Source organism: Lactuca virosa, chromosome 2, assembly GCF_052849685.1.
Source record: "Lactuca virosa cultivar CGN04683 chromosome 2, Lactuca_virosa_CGN04683_v6, whole genome shotgun sequence".
In the NCBI taxonomy this organism is placed as follows: Eukaryota; Viridiplantae; Streptophyta; class Magnoliopsida; order Asterales; family Asteraceae; genus Lactuca; species Lactuca virosa.
Genome location: NC_136427.1, coordinates 239854668 through 239871051, shown reverse-complemented (window position 1 = coordinate 239871051; position 16384 = coordinate 239854668).

Genomic DNA, 16384 nt, shown 5'->3' with positions numbered 1-16384 from the left:
ATATGACCCAATTTTCCAAATTGGGCCCACACCTCTACATGGACTCATTTTAAGGCCCAATCAATCAATCTAGTCCAAACATTGGGCATTCCCACAACCCAAACTCTCATAATCCTCAAGGCCCAGATGTGGCCCACTTATGGCCCAATTTTCTAAATTGGGCCCAAGCCTCTCTAACGGGGCTTATCCTAAGGCCCAATGATTTCCTTAGTCCATAACATGTTCCCAATCGGCCCATTAAGGCCCAAGCAGTTTAGTCCAATAAGTCGCCCAATAAGAACCCAAATCCAATTAGGGTTTTTCATATAATATGTCGATTAGGGTTAAGTGTTCCTACTTAACTCATTAAGGACTTAATCCATTAAGTCCAATATTTCCTTTAGGTTAATTTGTCAATGATTGATAATTAATATTTTAAGTTCATTAAATAATCCCGATGCGGTCCCGATAAATCCCAAATTAGGGTTTCATGACATTAGGGTTTTCCAAACCCTAATTAGGGTTTCCAACCCATCTTAGCCCAATAGACCCAATAGTTAGGTCCTTTGATCAATTAGGGTTCATTAGGCCCATTAGGGATTCATTGGGCCCATTAGGGTTTCAAGCATCCCAACCAAATCAAACACGACAAGGCAAAGCACACGGCCACCCGACACGGCGGCCGGTGGCGGCAGCCACCACCTCACGGTGGTGGTCAGGGTTTCTTTCCATTATTCCATTTTTGTTACACTATACAATTCCAATCTCCAAAATAAACACACACACTAATGCTAAATATAAATACACACACAACCACCATGTGGTGGCCGGTAGTGGCGCATGGCGGCAACCACTACCGCGGTGGCTCTTTCGTGAACTCCAGCTAACCAAAACGCGCAAACACATACATCTAATAGAAACACAACCACACACACCTAAACACATAGTAAGACATGCACACAGCCACCTTCCACGGTGGTTGGTGGCGGCGGAGGATGGTAGCAGAAGGCAGGTGGCGGAACGGCGACAACAAGCGGCGGTGATGACTCGGTACAATCAAAAGGAGCGAAAGGCTGGAGGAATAGGTCACGGTTTAGCCTTAACGGGGGTCTTCCATTCGCCTTCCAAACCCTGAAGCAAGCCCTCTGTAGTGCTCCAGTGCTATCCTTATCGGAGGGAACCGAAGACTTCATAGTTTACTGTGATGCTTCGAATCAAGGTTTAGGTTGTGTCCTTATGCAACGCGGGAAGGTACTTGCTTATGCATCCAGACAACTGAAAACACATGAAGTAAATTATACCACCCATGATCTCGAATTGGGGGCGGTGGTCTTCGCCATGAAAATTTGGAGGCACTACCTCTATGGTACCAAGTGCACCATCTTTACAGACCACAAGAGCCTCCAACACATTCTAAATCAAAAGGAACTAAACATGAGGCAACGGAGATGGGTTGAGCTGTTAAATGATTATGAGTGTGAGACAATACCATCCAGGCAAGGCTAACGTGGTAGCCGATGCCCTGAGCCGAAAGGAGTATTCAAGTCGTCGTGTGAAGACCCTATCAATCACCATCCAATCTCATCTAGCCTCACAGATCAAGGAAGCCCAATTGGACGCATTGAAGCCGAAGAATATCACTAGTGAATCACTACGTGGAATGGAGAAGGAGCTCGAAGTTAAAGACGACGAAACTCACTACTTCATGAATAGAATCTGGGTTCCCAAAGTTAAGGGATTCAGAGAAGTAATCATGCATGAAGCCCACAAGACACGATATTCTATTCATCCGGGGTCAGATAAGATGTATTTGGATATCAAGCAACAATATTGGTGGCCTAATATGAAGGCAGAGATAGCCACTTTCGTGGGCAAGTGTCTTACTTGCGCCAAGGTGAAAGTGGAATACCAAAAGCCCTCGGGACTACTGCAACAACCAGTGATATCCGAGTGGAAACGGGAAAGGATTACTATAGACTTTATGACCAAACTGCCAAAGACAGCAGACATATTGGATGATATCTGGGTAATCGTCAATAGATTAACAAAATCCGCTCATTTCCTGCAAATAAAAGAATCCTACAAGATGGAAAAATTGACCCGAATCTACATCAAGGAGGTTGTGAGACTCCACGGAGTGCCAGTATCTATTATCTCGGATCGAGATACTAGATTCACTTCAAGATTTTGGAAATCTCTTCAGAAGGCAATGGGAACACAACTAGATATGAGCACTGCCTACCACCCACAGACGGATGGTCAGAGTGAGCGCACCATCCAGAAACTCGAGGATATGCTCCGAGCTTGCGTGATTGACTTCGTCAAGTCATGGGATACCCACTTGCCTCTGATCGAATTCTCCTATAACAACAGTTATCACACGAGCATCAAGGTTGCTCCCTTCGAGGCTCTTTATGGTCGTAAATGCAGATCGCCCCTATGCTGGGCCGAGGTAGGTGACACTCAACAAGCAAAAGGGCAATAGCCAGCCAGTACTCTTACAGGACCCGAAATCATCCATGAGACGACCGAAAAGATAGTCCAAATCAAAGCCCGACTTCAAGCATCGCGAGACCGGCAGAAGAGTTATGCTGACAAGCGGCGAAAGCCATTAGAATTTCAAGTTGGGGATCGCGTGTTGTTAAAGGTCTCTCCTTGGAAGGGAATGATTCTCTTTGGGAAACAAGGAAAATTAAACCCGCAATACATTGGACCGTTCGAGATTCTTGCCTGGATTGGTCCAGTGGCTTACAAGTTGCAGCTACATGCCGAGCTCAGCAACGTACACCCGGTGTTCCACGTCTCGAATATGAAAATGTGTATATCAGATGAAACACTTGTCGTCCCTTTGGAATAGATTGAGATAAGCGAGAATCTCCTGTTCGTCGAAGAACCAGTCGAGATTATGGATATGGAAGTGAAGCGTACAAAGCAAAGTCGCACTCCGATTGTGAAGGTTCGATGGAGCGCTAAACGTGGACCAGAATTCACGTGGGAACATGAAGACCAAATGAAGCAAAAATACCCTCACTTATTCTTTCCTTCACAAACCTAGTTTTCAAAAGAATTTCGGGACGAAATTCCCTCTAACGGGGGGATGATGTCACAAGTAGCATTTTAGCTAGGAAATTCTATTCTCGTGTAATCATTCAACTATTGTAAAACATATACTCTAAGTAAATATCACTCAGTGCTCATTTAAATTCTCCTTTCATGTTCAACAAAGAGTCTGAAAACCCTAAGAATCCCGGTTTGAGTCCATATTGGACTAGGATTTCCTTATTGGGCCTAATGGACCAATAAGCATACAATTCAACTATTTTGGGCTTGGAAACCCTATTTGGATTCTAAATGGACCCAATTCACAAATCTATAACATTTTGGACCATTTGGGCCTAGAATGATTCATTCTAACCCTAATGGGCCTTATTGGTCCATAACTAATCCAATTAACCCTAGTAAGCCATAAATCCATTCTTTTATGCCATTTTGGGTCGTGAACCATCTAATGATCCCATTGGGCCGAAAAGTAATCATTTGGGCCTCATAATTTCGAGTAAAGACAAGTAAAGGCCCAAACTATTCCACCCCTTCTCCTAGCCCAAAAATTCTCGGCCCATGAGTAAAAAAAAAGAAAAAAAAGAAATGAAAAGGGGTTTGACTTTGGTGGTGCCACGTCCATATTATTCACCATACAACAAGGTAATTGTTTCTCATACTTCCATGTAAACTTGTATAACCCAACATGCTTCAAGACTAGTCTCTCTCATCTCTTCTTGATATATCGGCCGAGAGCTAAACACACACACACACTCTCTTTCAAATCCTCTCCAAACACTCTCAAAGATCATCCTTCTTCCTTCAAGAATCTCGAAATTTTTGCTTGTGTTTCAAGGATCTTCATCAAATATTTTCAATCTTTGGTAAGTGTTATCAAACACAAACATCTTGTTTCATTTTAACATCAAGAACTCCTTCTTACATAGCTTTATTCCATGATCACACTCTTAGAAACTTCTTAAACTCGAAATACACTCAAGGAGCTTGCTAGGACCAAAAATCTCTTTACCTCTTCTTCAAAACCGAAACATCAAAGCAAAGGTGAGTTCATACCCCCTTGTTTTCGGTTTTCATATGATTTTTGGGGGAGAATGCAAGTAAAATGCGTATATCCATGTGTTATATGCATGTCTTGTGTGGTTTCTTAGTTTATTTTGTAAAAATATGTTAGATCTTAACAAATCTCGACATTTTAAGTAACATTGAGTAAAGATCCATGAACTAAGACACTTTATACATTATATTATCAAGTTAAAAGTGTTTATATGTTTAAGATATAAAAGTTTAAAACAAAAACCTTGTTAAGGGTCAAAATTGTCAAGAGAACAAAAGATAAGGGCAGAAAGTGACATTTATGTTTTTATAGGGATCAAACAGGCCCTACTTGTATAAAAATGGATTTTTATGATAAACATGCTTTCCAAAGGGCCAAAAATGTAAATTTTAGCTTAATGGGCCAAATAATTGGGCCTCACGGTTTTGGGCCCAAATTTGCGAAAAAATGGAAATTTTGGGATTAAAAATGTTATTTGACCAAAGTTTGAGTCATAAATGTAAATAAACCAAATTTAGGGGTGAAAATAACATTTATTTCTAAATTGGACCAAAAATGTAACTTTTATCAAAATTGGGCCGAAAGTGTCAATTTTAAAAATAAGGGGCTGAAAATGTAATTTTATGCAAAACTGGGCCATAAATGTCAAAATATAAGTTTTTGGATTAAATTCGTGAATTTCTAAACATTTTGGATGAAATTACAAATTTTTATAAATTATGGACTAAAGTGTAATTTTTACAAAACTTTAGGCCTTAATTGAAAATTTGAGGCTTACTGGCCAAAACACGTCGTATTTACAAAAAAGGACTTTTTATATTCAATTCGGTAAACCTCGAACTAAAACAAACAACGAAATAATAACAAATGGACGAAATACAGCGATAACAATTTTATTGGGCCTAATATTCACGTTACATGGCCAATGGGCCTTAAGGGCCCATTCAAGTGTATATTGAGCCCAATATCTTCCATGACTTGTTTATTGGGCCTTGCGACCCATTTACATGTTAATTTGGGCCTGCGCTATGGGTCACATGTTTGTTGGGCCTTGGTGGTCCATTTACATGCCTATTGGGCCCAAATTACCCTTTTTACATGTTATTGGGCCTTTGTGGTCCATTTACATGCTAATTGGGCTTGGACTGAAATTCACATGCTTAGTAGATCGTAACTATACCTTTGCATAATCATTGAACTTTGTATACTTATATATGTACCCTTTTGAATATGGAAACATACAACATACACGTAAACATTAAACATAGTACAAAAGGTTGAGAATCTAGTGAGACATGTCGGTTGGCACCTCTGAGTGTATAATCGTAGCATGTAGTTATAACCAGAGTTTACTAGAGGGAGAGCGGGAGTTTATGTATAGATCTATATGGGGTGACCCCCCACGCCTTAGTTGTTCGCTACAGCTAGACTAGGCCAGTCTAGGGCGACAAAACCTTGAGCAAATACCGGCGTTTGGAAAAATGCCAAGACGGGCAACCTAGTCATTATCATGCATGGTTATAACGGCTCATATAGAGATCCAATACCAATTTAACATTTCGAAGATTAACCCTTCGTTAGTGTCAATACCAAACAACTTAATTAATGATACAAGAATCTCGACATTATTATGAATAAGAAAATATCGGATTTTCTGGAGAAATACTATTATTCAATTATCACTTACTTACACTACAAAGAAATCTAAACTACAATCAAATATGTTATTGCTATGAAATTCACACATGCATTTATACTTGATTTTCACATCATTTTCAGACATTTTTACGGAAAATATCAGATTTTCTGGGTTTTTACGAAAGATACAAAGACTTTTATCCAAACACTTCGCCAGCAGTTATTTGCTATGGAGGTTCGAGCAGTGCGAGCTGAGCAGGAAAGGGATGAGGTCATCGAAGAGATGACCGAGATGGCTCAGTTATTAGCACAACATTTTGGGATATGATTTCGCTACCACCATTGGGCACTTCTCAGTACGATTAGGATCAGTAGCATCTCTTAATAGTGTTAGGTTTCCCTTAGGTGTGTTATGCTATGTACTATCGACTCTATGTTTAAGTGATCACACTACTCATAGGGTCGTCATGTTGCCGGATTTTATATTACTCCATGTACCGTATGCCTTCTGGCAAATTTTCATGTATCAAAACAATTAGTATTAATGAAAAATGCTTTATGTTTTATCATGATGTTGTTAACTGCTATGTGTTTTATTTCTTGTTTTATGTAAATACGCGGAATTACTTAAATACACACTCGATACGCCTAGCCTAGGGAATTCCAAACTCACAAACAATAGGCACTCAACATCTTTCCGTTCCATGACAGAAAGATGCCTCAAAGGCCCAACCGTGGAAACAACGCAACACTAACCCCGCCGGAGATAAACTCGGTTGCATTCCAGGCAACAGTGTCCGCTGCGGTCACTGCAGCACTTGCGCAGATTCACAATGGAAACAACGGAGAAGGCAACGGACAGGGAACCGGAAGCACAAATCAAGGAACAAACCACGGAGCCGCACAGACATGCACCTACAAGGACTTCACCAACGCCAAACCTCGAACCTTTAATGGGACAGGAGGCGTAATAGCCCTGAAGCGATAGATTGAGAAAGTAGAATCCGTCTTTGAAATCTGCGGGTGTCCAGATGAGTGTAAGGTCATGTTCGCAGCTTGCACATTCATTGATCAAGCCCTCTCCTGGTGGAATGGCCACGTAGAGGCCATGACACTCCCGGTGGCGAACGCGATGCCCTGGGAAGAGCTTAAGGAGATGATGTTGGCAGAATAATGTCCTAGAGGTGAGATTCAGAAGATGGAACAAGAGTTGTGGAACCTCACGGTTCAAAACTCCAATATCGACGCATACATATCCAGGTTTAGTGAGCTATCTCTTCTGTGTCATGGAATGATCACCTCAGAAGGGAAAAAGATTGAGAGGTTTATCTGGGGATTGACTACACCTATCCAAGAGGATGTCATTGCGGCAAACCCTGAGACATTTGATAGCGCCAAGAGACTGGCCAAGAAATTGTATGATCATGGCAATAAGAAGGGTGCCAAAGCAGTGGAAGCGGAGGTTAAGAAGGAAGAAGAGAGCAAAAAATGGAGAAACAACAAGCGAAAGGGAAAACAGAACTCAGAATCATCTAAGAAGAAACAAACTGTGACTGTCCATGCTGCAACTCAAGCTACCACCACACCACATGCTCCAGCCATCCACGCCAAATGCTCCAAAGCAGTACTCAGGAAATCTCCCCAAGTGTAACAAATTCAACTTCCACCATCACAGGGAATGTAGAGAGATGATGTGACATCCCCATTTTCACGGCCAGAAAAGACCGATTTGTTTATGCTTTGTTTTATAAAATCAGAGTAATCCTTTGATTAAAAGAGTTGCGGAATTTGTTCCCAAAACAAAATATGATAACAATTTATCAAAGAATTTCTTTAAAGAAATGTATTTTCATTAAATAACTAAATCTCGGGATGTAATGTTCCGTTATAGACCAAAAGCATAAACAATATAAAATAGACCTTACGACAGTTATTTATAACTACAGATCTATAATCCAAAATCTCTCGTCAAGTCCACCAACTTATACTCTTGTGCCATTACCTGTACTGCAAAGAAAACTGAGTGCGCCAGGCTTGGGAGCCTGGTGAGCATATAGGGTTTTCAACTCACAATAATATAATTATTATATTCAATCATCAAACAATCAACCCAATTACCCATCCCCATTATCTTCTTTATTTTCTTAAGGTTTTACCCTAACAATCGACTATCCTTCCTTCATTCGTTCCTAAGGATTGACCTAAGGAATTGACACAAAGTCTATTGCTGCCCGAGGTTCCTATAACAAACACTAAATCCATAGTTGCCAAGGTTCATCTATACAATACTAAATCCATAGCTACCAAGGTTCATCTATACAATACCAAATCCATAGCTACCAAGGTTCATCTACACTGTACTAAATCCATAGCTACCATCGTTTTATTATAAGGCACTAAATCTATAGCTGCCAGGGTTTTTAGAGTACACCGGTGAACATCAAGTCCACAACACCTACAAGTTGCGAGCTTGCTAGTGTTCCATAGGACTGTCTAGAATAGTCCGTGGTTGTCATCCCTACTCTGATGAATGACGGGGGCCATCGTTTGGGTAAAGGTTTCACTCATTTTTCACCTGTCACCCTCATCTCATGATCTATATCATCTTTCGTCCCATCCTCAAACTCATCTTTCATCACACACCAACTATATCATCTACCCATGTTCTACCCAACATATTTGTAGATATAAATTACATATATAGTCTAAATCATTTACAAACCTATATAAAACCTTCATTCAACAACCATCTCAAGTAAACAAACAACGTATAAACACATAGCACGTATTTCATAGCAAATACTTCATATCTATGCGGTAGAAGAAAGTAACTACACACTCACTTGATAAGACGATTATCGGACAACACCTCGTCTCTTAAAACAATCGTTTCCGATGAAACCGGGATGTTTTCTCCAAAATCGGGCTTTTCGCGGACAGAGTTTCGGCTCGAAAACTCTTTTTCTCGGGATCTTCGGAGCGTCGGGACTTGGTTCGGGGGTCGGGATGATACCGGGGCTTTGGGGGTATAGCTTGCCAAGTAAAAGAAAGTTTAAGGGGGTGAAAGGAAAGAAATTAGCAAACAACTTCGGCTGGCCTCACATTCTATTTATAGGGTGAGGCTGGCCTTCGAACGCAACGCGTTCCTTGAACGAACGTAGCGCGTTCCCGAACGCAGCGCGTTCCTTGGACGAACGCAGTGCGTTCCGCCGTGCATCATGGCTTACGAACTTCGGACTTGACATGCGACGGGACAGGCTTTGGGCTCCGAACGCGGGGCGTTCCCCCCTCGGTGTGCGTGCCTTGAACTTTAGAAATTCATATCTTACGCATATGAGCTCCGTTTTCGACGTTCTTTATATCCACGCGAAGGTGAGATTATGCTCTATAACTCTCATTTAGACTCCGTCGGCTAATTTTGACTTTAAATTTTATTATATTATTTTTAGTAGGCCGGGACAGGAAAACTCCGTTAGGAATTCACAACTCCTTCATCTGACGTCCGTTTTCGTCTGTCTTTCTACCGTTGGACTACTATTGACGAGATCTTCGATTCTCGTTTAGATTGTTTCGGCTAGAAACCACTCGATCTCATATTCGAACTTTGGGCTGCATACCGCTAAGTCGAAACTTTGAAAAATCATAACTTCCTCATCCGAAGTCAGATTTAGACGTTCTTTCTATGCACACTCTCGGTTTAACGTATTCTACGACTTTTGTTTAGATCACTAAGGCTAAATATCGCTCTATCATAAATTCACTATTTACGTCACGCAGTTTCGTACCGGTTCTGTCACGATACTTCGACAGGTCATAACTTCTTCGTTATAACTCGGATTTCAGCGTTCTTTATATGTACGGTAACCTTGTGACATATACTATAACTTGGTTAAGATTATTTATTCTAAACACTCTTCTATCAAAAAGTCATTTTTGACGCTTATCGTCTCTAAAATAACTAGCCTGGATCTACGGGCGTTACAGATGATTTGCACATGGTGAAACCGGAAGGGCCATACAACAAAGTATTGTAGGGCTCAGCTTCAACAAAACCAGATGACAAACAACAACAACAACAACAACAACAACAATAACAACAACACCAATGTTGGGGCCAGTTATACCTGTGACGGATGTGGGAAAACTGGGCATTTAAGGCGAAATTGCCCCAACGTAAACAATCAGGGGGCAGGAGCAGTAGGGAGAGTGCTGACAATGGGTCAGGGTGAAGCAGTGTAGGACCCAACAGTTGTCACCGATATGTTCCTACTTAACAACTCGTATGCATGCATCTTATTTGATAGTGGGGCGGAGCGAAGCTTCGTTAGTAATAAATTCAAATACTTGCTAAATCAACAACCCCATAAGCTCAACGAAGCCTTCACGGTGGAAATGGCTAATGGGAAAACTGAAACAACCAAAGATATCTATATAGGATGTACGTTAACACTAAACAACCGCTCTTTCCAAATAAATTTGATGCCAGTAAATATTAGGAGTTTTGATGTGATCATCGGCATGGATTGGTTAAGCCCCCATCATGCCGATATTATGTGTCACGAGAAGGCCATTCGCCTTCATCTTTCTAATCACAAAACCCTAATAATCTACGGAGATAAACCCGGCGCGAACCTTCGCCTTATCTCATGTATCAAGGCACAAAAGTGTCTACAAAAGAAGAACTACGCATTTCTTGCTCACGTGGTGGATAAAACCAAAGAGGAAGCAAGCATTCAAAGCATTCCAGTGGCATGTGACTTCCCGGATGTGTTTCCAGAAGAACTTCCGGGAATACCCCCAGAACGACAAATCGAATTCCGAATCGACCTAGTGCTTGGAGCCACTCCAATCGCCAGATCACCCTATAGGTTGGCTCCTGCTGAAATGCAAGAATTGTCAAGCCAACTAAGTGAACTCTTGAATAAAGGATTCATAAGACCAAGCTTCTCTCCATGGGGAGCTCCGGTTCTTTTCGTTAAAAAGAAAGACAGATCCTTCAAGATGTGCATCGACTATAGGGAATTAAATAAGCTCACCATCAAAAACCGGTACCCACTTCCACGAATCGATGATCTATTTGACCAGCTTCAAGGGGCTAGTTACTTTTCAAAGATAGATCTGAGATCCGGTTATCATCAACTCAAAGTCCGAAATGAGGACATTCCTAGGACTCCCTTCCGAACTCGTTACGGTCATTACAAATTCGTCGTGATGCCCTTCGGTCTAACAAATGCCCCCGCTGCATTTATGGACCTCATGAATCGAGTCTGTCGCCCATTCCTTGACAAATTCGTGATCGTTTTCATCGATGATATCCTCGTATACTCTCGAAGCAAAGAAGAGCATAGTCAACATCTCCGACAGATCTTAGAGACCCTTCGAGCTGAAAAGTTGTATGTGAAGCTCTCCAAGTGTGAGTTTTGGCTCCGCAGTGTAAATTTATTAGGACATGTTGTCAGCAAGGAATGAATCCATGTAGATCCCTCCAAAGTCAAGGCCACTGAAGGCTAGGCAATTCCGACAACGCCAACAGAAATTCGCCAATTCTTGGGTCTAGCAGGCTACTATTGAAAATTCATTCAGAACTTTTCCAGGATAGCCAAACCCCTCACCTCATTGACACAGAAAAGTGTAACTTTCAACTGGACCGAGAAGCAAGAGATTGCCTTCCAAACCTTGAAGAAAGCCCTCTGTAGTGCTCCAGTGCTATCCTTACCGGAGGGAACCGAAGACTTCATAGTTTACTGTGATGCTTCAAATCAAGGTTTAGGTTGTGTCCTTATGCAACGCGGGAAGGTAATTGCTTATGCATCCAGACAACTGAAAACACATGAAGTAAATTATACCACGCATGATCTCGAACTAGGGGCGGTGGTCTTCGCCTTGAAAATTTGGAGGCACTACCTCTATGGTACCAAGGGCACCATCTTTACAGACCACAAGAGCCTCCAACACATTCTAAATCAAAAGGAACTAAACATGAGGAAACAGAGATGGGTTGAGCTGTAAAATGATTATGAGTGTGAGATCAAATACCATCCAGGCAAGGCTAACATGGTAGTCGATGCCCTGAGCCGAAAGGAGTATTCAAGTCGTCGTGTGAAGACCCTATCAATCACCATCCAATCTCATCTAGCCTCACAGATCAAGGAAGCTCAATTGGACGCATTGAAGCCGAAGAATATCGCTAGTGAATCACTACGTGGAATGGAGAATGAGCTCGAAGTTAAAGACGACGAAACTCACTACTTCATGAATAGAATCTGGGTTCCCAAAGTTAAGGGATTCAGAGAAGTAATCATGCATGAAGCCCAATAGACATGATATTCTATTCATACGGGGTCAGATAAGATGTATTTGGATATCAAGCAACAATATTGGTGGCCTAATATGAAGGCAGAGATAGCCACTTTCGTGGGCAAGTGTCTTACTTGCGCCAAGGTGAAAGTGGAATACCAAAAGCCCTCGGGACTACTGCAACAACCAGTGATACCCGAGTGGAAATGGGAAAGGATTACTATGGACTTCGTGACCAAACTGCCAAAGATAACAGACGGATTGGATGCTATCTGGGTAATCGTCGATAGATTAACAAAATCCGCTCATTTCCTGCCAATAAAATAATCCTACAAGATGGAAAAGCTGATCCGAATCTACATCAAGGAGGTTGTGAGACTCCACGGAGTGCCAATATCTATTATCTCGGATTGAGATAGCAGATTTACTTCAAGATTTTGGCAATCTCTTCAGAAGGCAATGGGAACACAGCTAGATATGAGCACTGCCTACCACCCACAAACGGATGGTCAGAGTGAGCGCACCATCCAGACACTCGAGGATATGCTCCAAGCTTGCGTGATTGACTTCGTCAAGTCATGGGATACCCACTTGCCTCTGATCGAATTTTCCTATAACAACAGTTATCATACGAGCATCAAGGTTGCTCCCTTCGAGGCTCTTTATGGTCGTAAATGCAGATCGCCCCTATGCTGGGCCGAGGTGGGTGACACTCAACTAGCAAAATGGCAATCGCTAGCCAGTACTCTTACAGGACCCAAAATCATCCATGATACGACCGAAAAGATAGTCCAAATCAAAGCCCGACTTCAAGCATCGCGAGACCGACATAAGAGTTATGCTGACAAGCGACGAAAGCCATTAGAATTTAAAGTTAGGGATCGCGTGTTGTTAAAGGTCTCTCCTTAGAAGGGAATGATTCGCTTTGGGAAACGAGGAAAATTAAACCCGCGATACATTGGACCGTTCGATATTCTTGCCCGGATTGGTCCAGTGGCTTACAAGCTACAGCTACCTGCCGAGCTCAGCAATGTACACCCGGTGTTCCACGTCTCGAATCTGAAAATGTATCTATCAGATGAAACCTTTTCGTCCCTTTGGAAGAGATTGAGATAAACGAGAATCTCCTGTTTGTCGAAGAACCAGTCGAGATTATGGATATGGAAGTGAAGCGTACAAAGCAAAGTCGCATTCCGATTGTGAAGGTTCGATGGAGCGCTAAACGTGGACCGGAATTCACGTGGGAACGTGAAGACCAAATGAAGCAAAAATACCCTCACTTATTCTTTCCTTCACAAACCTATTTTTCAAAAGAATTTCGGGACGAAATTCCCTCTAACGGGGGGATGATGTCACAACTAGCATTTTAGCTAGGAAATTCTATTCTCGTGTAATCATTCAACTATTGTAAAACATATACTCTAAGTAAATATCACTCAGTGCTCATTTAAATTCACCTTTCATGTTCAACAAGGAGTCTGAAAACCCTAAGAATCCCGGTTTAAGTCCATATTGGACTAGGATTTCCTTATTGGGCCTAATGGACCAATAAGCATTCAAATCAACTATTTTGGGCTTGGAAACCCTATTTGGATTCTAAATGGACCCAATTCACAAATCTATAACATTTTGGACCATTTAGGCCTAGAATGATTCGTTCTAACCCTAATGGGCCTTATTGGGCCATAAATAATCCAATTAATCCTAGTAAGCCATAAATCCATTCTTTTATGCCATTTTGGGTCGTGAACCATCTAATGAGGCCATTGGGCCGAAAAGTAATCATTTGGGCCTCATAATTTCGAGTAAAGACAAGTAAAGGCCCAAACTATTCCACCCCTTCTCCTAGCCCAAAAATTCTCCGCCCATGAGTAAAAAAAAGAAAAAAAAAGAAATGAAATAGGGGTTGACTTTGGTGGTGCCACCTCCATATTATTCACCATACAACAATGTAATTGTTTCTCATACTTCCATGTAAACTTGTATAACCCAACATGCTTCAAGACTAGTCTCACTCCTCTCTTCTTGATATATCGGCCGAGAGCTAAACACACACACACACACACACACTCTCTTTCAAATCCTCTCCAAACACTCTCAAAGATCATCGTTCTTCCTTCAAGAATCTCGAAATTTTTGCTTGTGTTTCAAGGATCTTCATCAAGTATTTTCAAACTTTGGTAAGTGTTATCAAACACAAACATCTTGTTTCATTTTAACATCAAGAACTCCTTTTTACATAGCTTTATTCCATGATCACACTCTTAGAAACTTCTTAAACTCGAAATCCACTCAAGAAGCTTGCTAGGACCAAAAATCTCTTCACCTCTTCTTCAAAACCGAAACATCAAAGCAAAGGTGAGTTCATACCCCCTTGTTTTCGGTTTTCATATGATTTTTAGGGGAGAATGCAAGTAAAATGTGTATAGCCATGTGTTATATGCATGTCTTGTGTGGTTTCTTAGTTTATTTTGTAAAAATGTGTTAGATCTTAACAAATCTCGACATTTTAAGTAACATTGAGTAAAGATCCATGAACTAAGACACTTTATACATTATATTATCAAGTTAAAAGTGTTTATATGTTTAAGATATAAAAGTTTAAAACAAAAACCTTGTTAAGGGTCAAAATTGTCAAGAAAACAAAAGATAAGGGAAAAAAGTGACATTTATGTTTTTATAGGGATCAAACAGGTCCTACTTGTATAAAATTGGATTTTTATGATAAACATGCTTTCCAAAGGGCCAAAAATGTAAATTTTAGCTTAATGGGCCAAATAATTGGGCCTCACGGTTTTGGGCCCAAATTTGCGAAAAAATGGAAGTTTTGGGATTAAAAATGTTATTTGACCAAAGTTTGAGTCATAAATGTAAATAAACCAAATTTAGGGGTGAAAATAACATTTATTTCTAAATTGGACCAAAAATGTAACTTTTATCAAAATTGGGCCGAAAGTGTCAATTTTACAAACAAGGGGCTGAAAATGTAATTTTATGCAAAACTGGGCCATAAATGTCAAAATATAAGTTTTTGGATTAAATTCGTGAATTTCTAAACATTTTGGATGAAATTACAAATTTTTATAAATTATGGACTAAAGTGTATTTTTTACAAAACTTTAGGCCTTAATTGAAAATTTGAGGCTTTCTGGCCAAAAAAACGTCGTTTTTACAAAAAAAGGACTTTTTATATTCAATTCGGTAAACCTCGAACTAAAACAAACAACGAAATAATAACAAATGGACGAAATACAACGATAACAATTTTATTGGGCCTAATATTCACGTTACATGGCCAATGGGCCTTAAGGGCCCATTCAAGTGTATATTGAGCCCAATATTTTCCATGACTTTTTTATTGGGCCTTGCGACCCATTTACATGTTAATTTGGGCCTGCGCTATGGGTCACATGTTTGTTGGGCCTTGGTGGTCCATTTACATGCCTATTGGGCCCAAATTACCCTTTTTACATGTTATTGGGCCTTTGTGGTCCATTTACATGCTAATTGGGCTTGGACTGAAATTCACATGCTTAGTAGATCATAACTATACCTTTGCATAATCATTGAACTTCGTATACTTATATATGTACCCTTTTGAATATGAAAACATACAACCTACACGTAAACATTAAACATAGTACAAAAGGTTGAGAATCTAGTGAGACATGTCGGTTGGCACCTCTTAGTGTACGATCGTAGCTTGTAGTTATAACCAGAGTTTCCTGGAGGGAGAGCGGGAGTTTGTGTATAGATCTATACGGGGTGACCCCCCACGCCTTAGTTGTTCGCTACAGCTAGACTAGGCCAGTCTAGGGCGACAAAACCTTGAGCAAATACCGGCGTTTGGAAAAATGCCAAGACGGGCAACCTAGTCATTATCATGCATGGTTATAACGGCTCATATAGAGATCCAATACCAATTTAACATTTCGAAGATTAACCCTTCGTTAGTGTCAATACAAAACAACTTAATTAATGATACAAGAATCTCGACATTATTATGAATAAGAAAATATCGGATTTTCTGGGGAAATACTATTATTCAATTATCACTTATTTACACTACAAAGAAATCTAAACTACAATCAAATATGTTATTGCTATGAAATTCACACATGCATTTATACTTGATTTTCACATCATTTTCAGACATTTTTACGGAAAATATCGGATTTTTTGGGTTTTTACGAAAGATACAAAGACTTTTATCCAAACATACTTATGAACTCACCAACATTATATATGTTGACCGTTTTCAAAATAACTTGTATTCTCAGGTAATCGTTAAGCAGGAAGATTTTCAAGTATGTGTGGATTTATTTTGTGTAACATCACTCCTCGTACTATTAATAC